Below are 9,187 nucleotides of genomic sequence, written 5' to 3' on the forward strand. Positions count from 1 at the left end.
CGTTTCTCAACATTCTAATACCGAGTACAGTGTTAATTTCAACAATCCTATCACTGATACTAGAAATACCAAGCTCCTTCCTCATGTTAAGAACTTTTGTAGATCTGAGACAGCCAAGAATAATCCTGAGAGCTTCATTTTGCATTAACTCCAAGGGCGGAGAGAACTTTCTCTAGCTAATATCAACATGGGAGCAGCATAATCAATTAAGGACCTAACATAGGCTATGTACATCATTCTCACGATTCTCACATTAGCACCATAGCAGGTGAAATTGCCGACCTAGAAAATGTACAGAGAACTTTCACGGCGCGAATAACGGAGATAAAACACCTCAATTACTGGGAGCGCTTGAGGTTTCTAAACCTGTATTCCCTGGAACGCAGGAGGGAGAGATACATGATTATATACACCTGGAAAATCCTAGAGGGACTAGTACCGAACTTGCACACGAAAATCACTCACTACGAAAGCAAAAGACTTGGCAGACGATGCACCATCCCCCCAATGAAAAGCAGGGGTGTCACTAGCACGTTAAGAGACCATACAATAAGTGTCAGGGGCCCGAGATTGTTCAACTGCCTCCCAGCACACATAAGGGGGATTACCAACAGACCCCTGGCAGTCTTCAAGCTGGCACTGGACAAGCACCTAAAGTCAGTTCCTGATCAGCCGGGCTGTGGCTCGTACGTTGGTTTGCGTGCAGCCAGCAGCAACAGCCTGGTTGATCAGGCGCTGATCCACCAGGAGGCCTGGTCACAGACCGGGCCGCGGGGGCGTTGACCCCTGAAACTCTCTCCAGGTAAACTCCAGGTAATAGTTGGGATTGTAGCCAGCAACAGCTTTGAGAGCATTTAGCCTAGCTTTGCATTTCTTGTTTAGTTGTGGTATAGTGGATTTGTTAAAGGGTACATCTACACCAAGATATCTGTAAGTTTTAACGTAGCTAATGATTTTACCCTGCAAATAGATGGGTGGGGGATGTCGTTTGCTTGTTAATATCTTTGTTTTAGAGGAAGATATTATGAGGCCTAGTCGATTACAAATTGCTTGAACTTCATTAAGAATGGTATTCATCTTCTTATGCCCTGTTGTATGGATCATGATATCATCAGCATAGCTTATAGCTATATGTTTAGGTGAGGCAGGTAGAGCATTTAGGAGAGCATTAATCAGAATGTTAAATAGCATGGGACTAAGAACTCCTCCCTGCGGTGTACCTAAAGACATTTCTTTAGAATCACTTCTGAAGCCTTGGTAAAGGACAGAGGATACTCTATTTGACAGGTATCCTATTATCCAGCAGAGTAAGCTACCACCAATATTCATTTTGGCTAGTTCATGTAGTATAACGGTTCTGTTCGCAATATCAAATGCAGATTTTAGATCAAGAAAAGTGGTAAAACTAGTAGAGGTGTGTGCAGTGAGAAAGGTGGAAATACAGTTCTGCACACTTTTACCTTTCATGAACCCATAGAGGTAGGGGGAAAGTTGGTGTCTGATTCTGTAGTACAGTATGTTAAGCATCATTCTTTCAAAAGTTTTACAAAGACAACTAGTTAAGGAGATCGGCCTAAATGTATCAGGCTGTTGGGGCTTAGGGATAGGCACAATGAGACTATTGGTCCAGGAAGTAGGAAGAACGCCCTCAATGTAACTGAGATTATACAGTGCCAACAAAGGGTTATCAGGCACGTGCCTTAGAGTTCTGAGAATATCATAGGTTATACCATCCTCTCCAGGAGCAGTTGATCGACCTTTGGATCCCAATGGAACTAAGTCACTCTGTCTGACTTTTTTGGGTTATCCTAGGTTCTCTACACATATGCTGCGATGTATGAAATTCTATGTAACTGTATTTGTGTATACCTGAATAAACTTACTTACTTACTTACTTACTTACTTGGTTAATGCATAATCTAATTCATACTCGGTAAAGAGGCAATCACTCTCATCAGTATTTTGGCTCATAAAATTAATCAGTTTCAACATTTCTTCAGAAGTACTCTCTAAATTTTTTCTAATATGAGATGGAAGGTTTTCATGCCTGGATGTTTTGGACCAGTCATTTATGAGGTCATTTGCTTTTTCAAGAGGAAAGGGATGAGCAACATTGCCAGTCTTTTTCCTGGTTATTTTATTTATACCTTTCCAAGCCAAACTCAAAGGGGTGGACCTATTTAATCCACTAACAAACTGTTCCCATTCCTGTTGCCTAAGTTCTTCCTTTCTATACACAAATAACCCGCACATAAAAGAGAGAAGCTAACGACGTTTCGGTCCGACTTGGACCATTGACAAAGTGACTTTGTCAATGGTCCAAGTCGGACCGAAACGTCGTCGTAAGCTTCTCTCTTTTATGTGCGGGTTATTTGTGTATCGTTCCAGTCACGGTATTGTGCCTTTTTGTTATTTATTCTTCCTTTCTATTCCTTGCATGTGTTAGTGCAGCTTGGAACGTTCTGAACAGGTCTGGGGTTCTACATTCACGGTATGCTTTACCAATCCTCCTAGCTGCATGTGTTAGATTGGGTAGCTGTGGATCATTATAGTATTTACATTGGTTTTTATTGTTATTTATAGTGGAGGGTCTTTGTTTCCTATTCCTGCCCACTTGATCTGTGAGAACACTCTCAACAGTGGTAATTAAATCATCATTAAATTTTTGTGTGCCAATGGGCTCGTAATTCTTATACCGTTGATCCAAGTGGTTAATAAAGTTGTCTCTGTGTTCTGGTTTGAGAATAAGTTTCCTCCTTCTGTATTTAGCTCCTTGATTGCTGGCAGCAATCAATTACTCAGATATGGTAAACACGAGGAAATTAAATCTTCATCAGAGTACAAAACAAATTCTGGCCACAAAATAGAGCGAAACACCAACGTCAAAGACCTGGGAGTGATCATTCAAATTCAAATTAAAATTCAAAGTTTATTCTCTATAAAGATTACAATGTTGAATTTACAGAATTTGGTTGTTGTGTGGTTTACATGTAGTTAAATAATGATTACAGAGTGTACCACTAGAACGCCTAGCATGGCTAGGCATTTCGGGCAGACTTAGTTTAATTCTTTATTTTAAAATATTACAAATTATGAGGTAAGTTGGTATTATGGTTAAGTGACTAAATACTAGTTTGTGAGTTTAGCAATCTGAATGCTTTTGTTTTGGCACAGTACATAGTTTCAGTATTGGAGTATCATAGGATTCATTATTTTAAGATTGAGATTAATATTTCTGTTTATGGTCAAATGGGTGAGTGAGTGTAAGTGTGAACCACCAGGTGGTATTCGTGTAGTTAGTTGATGGGGTGTATCAGGGAGATAAGATGTTTTCTAATGGTAGTTTTGAAGGTGATGAATGTGTCTGCAGTTCTAGAGTTCTCAGGTAGGGTGTTCCAGATTTTAGGGCCTTTGACATACATTGAATTTTTGTAAAGGTTTAGTCGGACACGGGGAATGTCGTAGAGATGTTTGTGTCTGGTGTTATGCCTGTGGGTTCTGTCACAACTATCAAGAAAGCATTTTAGGTCAAGGTTAATATTGGAGTTTAAGGTCCTGTAGATGTAGATTGCACAGTAGTAAGTGTGGATGTGCTGAACAGGGAGTAAGTTTAGATCTATGAAGAGTGGGGGGGGGGTGTTGCCAGGGATGGGATTTAGTGATTATTCTTACTGCAGCTTTTTGTTGGGTTATTATTGGCTTTAGGTGTGTTGCTGCAGTAGATCCCCAAGCACAAATAGCATAGGTGAGGTATGGATAAATAAGTGAGTGGTATAGTGTGAGAAGGGCATTTTGTGGCACGTAGTATCGTATCTTGGAGAGGATCCCAACCGTTTTGGATACTTTTTTGGTTATGTGTTGGATATGGGTGCTGAAATTCAGGTTGTTGTCAAGGTATAGGCCTAGGAATTTGCCCTCATTATGTCTAGTAATTAGAGTGTTGTCGATTTTAATGTTAATTTGTGCATCTCCTGCTCTGCTACCAAACATAATATAGTAGGTTTTGTCAGTGTTAAGCGTAAGTTTATTGGCTGTCATCCAAGTCGATATTTTGATCAGCTCCTCGTTAACAATGGTGTTGAGGGTGGCAAGATTAGGGTGAGAGATGACATAAGTAGTGTCGTCAGCAAAGAGAATGGGTTTCAGGTGTTGGGATACGTTTGGAAGATCATTGATGTATATGAGGAAGATTATTATTATTATTATAATCAAGGGGGAAGCGCTAAACCCGGAGGATTATACAGCTTATATATGAGGAAGAGCAGGGGACCAAGGACACTTCCCTGCGGAACTCCAGTATCAAGTGGCCGTGTTGTTGATGCTGTGTCTTTAATGGTGACATACTGATACCTATTAGCAAGGTAAGATTTGAAATAAGCAAGCGCATGGCCTCTTATACCGTAATGGTCAAGTTTGTGGAGTAGGATGTCGTGGTCTACTGTGTCAAAAGCTTTTCTTAGGTCAATAAAAATTCCTAGTGGATATTCCTTATTTTCCAATGCTGTGTAAAGCAGATCTAACATTTTTATGATTGCATCATTAGTGCTTTTATTTTTCCCTGAATCCAAATTGACAGGGGTTGAGTATGTTTTGTGCTGTTATAAATGAATATAGTCTCCTGTGAACGAGTTTCTCATAGATTTTGGATAGCAATGGTAAGTTTGATATTGGCCTATAGTTGTTTAAGTCTGTAGGGTCACCACCTTTATGTATTGGTGTAACCCTTGCCATCTTGAGTAGTTTCGGGAAGGTGCTAGTTTCTAGTGACTTGTTAAAAAGTAATGAAATAGCATGCGAAAGGATATGGGCCGCTCGCTTGTACAGTAATGGTGGGCCATTAGACAGATTCCCTGAGTTGTTTTTAAGTGACTTTATAATCTCGGTGACCTTCAAGGACCATAACATTGTATCAATCGCATCTGCTAGAAAAATGACAGTACCAACAATACCACCAGTCCGATAACATTCTTCTTTGCAAATATACAGGGTCTAAAGCCAGCAACAAACAACAAAATACCTTTCATCCGTGGACTGCTTGCAGAGGCAAAGGCAATGTTCGCGGCTTTCACTGAGACCCACATAAAGGATCACTTGGACAATGAAATATGGATCCCAGGTTACAACCTATACAGATGTGACAGAGTGAACAGGCAAAAGGGGGGGGTTGGCCTGTACATTGCAGAGTCACTTTTTTGCACAGAACTGCTTAATGCCTCAAATGACGTAGTGGAAGTTTTAGCAGTAAAGCTTGAGAACCAAAACCTAGTCATTGTGGTAGTCTACAAGCCTCCGGATGCAACATCCCAGCAATTCCAGGAACAGCTGTTAAAAATTGACCACTGTCTGGAAAATCTTCCAGCTCCTGCACCCAACATCTTGCTCCTGGGGGATTTCAACTTAAGGCACCTAAAATGGAGGAATATAGCAAATAATATTGTTGCAGTAATAACACCAGGAGGCAGCTCTGATGAAAACTCACACTCACACGAGCTTTTAAATCTCTGCACAAAATTCAATTTAAACCAGCAAATAATAGAGCCTACTAGACTGGAGAATACACTAGACCTCATATTCACTAACAATGATGATCTGATAAGAAATGTCACCATATCAAAAACAATATACTCAGATCACAACATAATTGAGGTTCAGACATGTATGCGAGGAGCCCCAGACCGACAAAATGAGACTAGTCACGAGGGAGCATTCACCAAATTCAACTTCAATAACAAAAACATAAAGTGGGACCAAGTAAACCAAGTCCTAACCGATATAAGCTGGGAAGATATACTAAGCAACACAGACCCCAACTTATGCCTAGAACAGATTAACTCGGTAGCACTCGATGTATGCACAAGGCTTATTCCTCTAAGAAAAAGGAGGAGTAGATGTAAAACAGAAAGAGACAGGCGCTCCCTTTACAGGCGACGGAAAAGAATAACAAAGCGGCTAAAAGAGGTCAATATATCTGAAATGCGTAGGGAGACACTGGTCAGAGAAATAGCAAGCATCGAACTTAAGCTAAAAGAATCCTTTAGGAGTCAGGAATCGCGGGAAGAACTAAAAGCTATAAATGAAATCGAAAGAAACCCAAAGTATTTCTTCTCCTATGCCAAATCAAAATCGAGAACAACGCCCAGTATTGGACCCCTACTTAAACAAGATGGGTCCTACACAGATGACAACAAGGAAATGAGTGAGCTACTCAAGTCCCAATATGACTCAGTTTTTAGCAAGCCGCTAACCAGACTGAGAGTCGAAGATCAAAATGAATTTTTTATGAGAGAGCCACAAAATTTGATTAACACAAGCCTATCCGATGTTATCCTGACGCCAAATGACTTCGAACAGGCGATAAATGACATGCCCATGCACTCTGCCCCAGGGCCAGACTCATGGAACTCTGTGTTCATCAAGAACTGCAAGAAGCCCCTATCACGAGCCTTTTCCATCCTATGGAGAGGGAGCATGGACACGGGGGTCGTCCCACAGTTACTAAAAACAACAGACATAGCCCCACTCCACAAAGGGGGCAGTAAAGCAACAGCAAAGAACTACAGACCAATAGCACTAACATCCCATATCATAAAAATCTTTGAAAGGGTCCTAAGAAGCAAGATCACCACGCATCTAGAAACCCATCAGTTACACAACCCAGGGCAACATGGGTTTAGAACAGGTCGCTCCTGTCTGTCTCAACTATTGGACCACTACGACAAGGTCCTAAATGCACTAGAAGACAAAAAGAATGCAGATGTAATATATACAGATTTTGCAAAAGCCTTCGACAAGTGTGACCATGGCGTAATAGCGCACAAAATGCGTGCTAAAGGAATAACAGGAAAAGTCGGTCGATGGATCTATAATTTCCTCACTAACAGAACACAGAGAGTAGTCGTCAACAGAGTAAAGTCCGAGGCAGCTACGGTGAAAAGCTCTGTTCCACAAGGCACAGTACTCGCTCCCATCTTGTTCCTCATCCTTATATCCGACATAGACAAGGATGTCAGCCACAGCACCGTGTCTTCCTTTGCAGATGACACCCGAATCTGCATGACAGTGTCTTCCATTGCAGACACTGCAAAGCTCCAGGCAGACATCAACCAAATCTTTCAGTGGGCTGCAGAAAACAATATGAAGTTCAACGATGAGAAATTTCAATTACTCAGATATGGTAAACATGAGGAAATTAAATCTTCATCAGAGTACAAAACAAATTCTGGCCACAAAATAGAGCGAAACACCAACGTCAAAGACCTGGGAGTGATCATGTCGGAGGATCTCACCTTCAAGGACCATAACATTGTATCAATCGCATCTGCTAGAAAAATGACAGGATGGATAATGAGAACCTTCAAAACTAGGGAGGCCAAGCCCATGATGACACTCTTCAGGTCACTTGTTCTATCTAGGCTGGAATATTGCTGCACTCTAACAGCACCTTTCAAGGCAGGTGAAATTGCCGACCTAGAAAATGTACAGAGAACTTTCACGGCGCGCATAACGGAGATAAAACACCTCAATTACTGGGAGCGCTTGAGGTTTCTAAACCTGTATTCCCTGGAACGCAGGAGGGAGAGATACATGATTATATGCACCTGGAAAATCCTAGAGGGACTAGTACCGAACTTGCACACGAAAATCACTCACTACGAAAGCAAAAGACTTGGCAGACGATGCACCATCCCCCCAATGAAAAGCAGGGGTGTCACTAGCACGTTAAGAGACCATACAATAAGTGTCAGGGGCCCGAGACTGTTCAACTGCCTCCCAGCACACATAAGGGGGATTACCAACAGACCCCTGGCAGTCTTCAAGCTGGCACTGGACAAGCACCTAAAGTCAGTTCCGGATCAGCCGGGCTGTGGCTCGTGCGTTGGTTTGCGTGCAGCCAGCAGCAACAGCCTGGTTGACCAGGCTCTGATCCAGCAGGAGGCCTGGTCACAGACTGGGCCGCGGGGGCGTTGACCCCCGGAACTCTCTCCAGGTAAACTCCAGGTAAACAAGATGGGTCCTACACAGATGACAGCAAGGAAATGAGTGAGCTACTCAAGTCCCAATATGACTCAGTTTTTAGCAAGCCGCTAACCAGACTGAGAGTCGAAGATCAAAATGAATTTTTTATGAGAGAGCCACAAAACTTGATTAACACAAGCCTATCCGATGTTATCCTGACGCCAAATGACTTCGAACAGGCGATAAATGACATGCCCATGCAATCTGCCCCAGGGCCAGACTCATGGAACTCTGTGTTCATCAAGAACTGCAAGAAGCCCCTATCACGAGCCTTTTCCATCCTATGGAGAGGGAGCATGGACACGGGGGTCGTCCCTCAGTTACTAAAAACAACAGACATAGCCCCACTCCACAAAGGGGGCAGTAAAGCAACAGCAAAGAACTACAGACCAATAGCACTAACATCCCATATCATAAAAATCTTTGAAAGGGTCCTAAGAAGCAAGATCACCACCCATCTAGAAACCCATCAGTTACACAACCCAGGGCAACATGGGTTTAGAACAGGTCGCTCCTGTCTGTCTCAACTACTGGATCACTACGACAAGGTCCTAAATGCACTAGAAGACAAAAAGAATGCAGATGTAATATATACAGACTTTGCAAAAGCCTTCGACAAGTGTGACCATGGCGTAATAGTGCACAAAATGCGCGCTAAAGGAATAACAGGAAAAGTCGGTCGATGGATCTATAATTTCCTCACTAACAGAACACAGAGAGTAGTCGTCAACAGAGTAAAGTCCGAGGCAGCTACGGTGAAAAGCTCTGTTCCACAAGGCACAGTACTAGCTCCCATCTTGTTCCTCATCCTCATATCCGACATAGACAAGGATGTCAGCCACAGCACCGTGTCTTCCTTTGCAGATGACACCCGAATCTGCATGACAGTGTCTTCCATTGCAGACACTGCAAGGCTCCAGGCGGACATCAACCAAATCTTTCAGTGGGCTGCAGAAAACAATATGAAGTTCAACGATGAGAAATTTCAATTACTCAGATATGGTAAACATGAGGAAATTAAATCTTCATCAGAGTACAAAACAAATTCTGGCCACAAAATAGAGCGAAACACCAACGTCAAAGACCTGGGAGTGATTATGTCGGAGGATCTCACCTTCAAGGACCATAACATTGTATCAATCACATCTGCTAGAAAAATGACAGGATGGAT

The sequence above is a fragment of the Cherax quadricarinatus genome, chromosome 20 (genome assembly GCF_038502225.1).
Source record: "Cherax quadricarinatus isolate ZL_2023a chromosome 20, ASM3850222v1, whole genome shotgun sequence".
Classification (NCBI taxonomy): Eukaryota; Metazoa; Arthropoda; class Malacostraca; order Decapoda; family Parastacidae; genus Cherax; species Cherax quadricarinatus.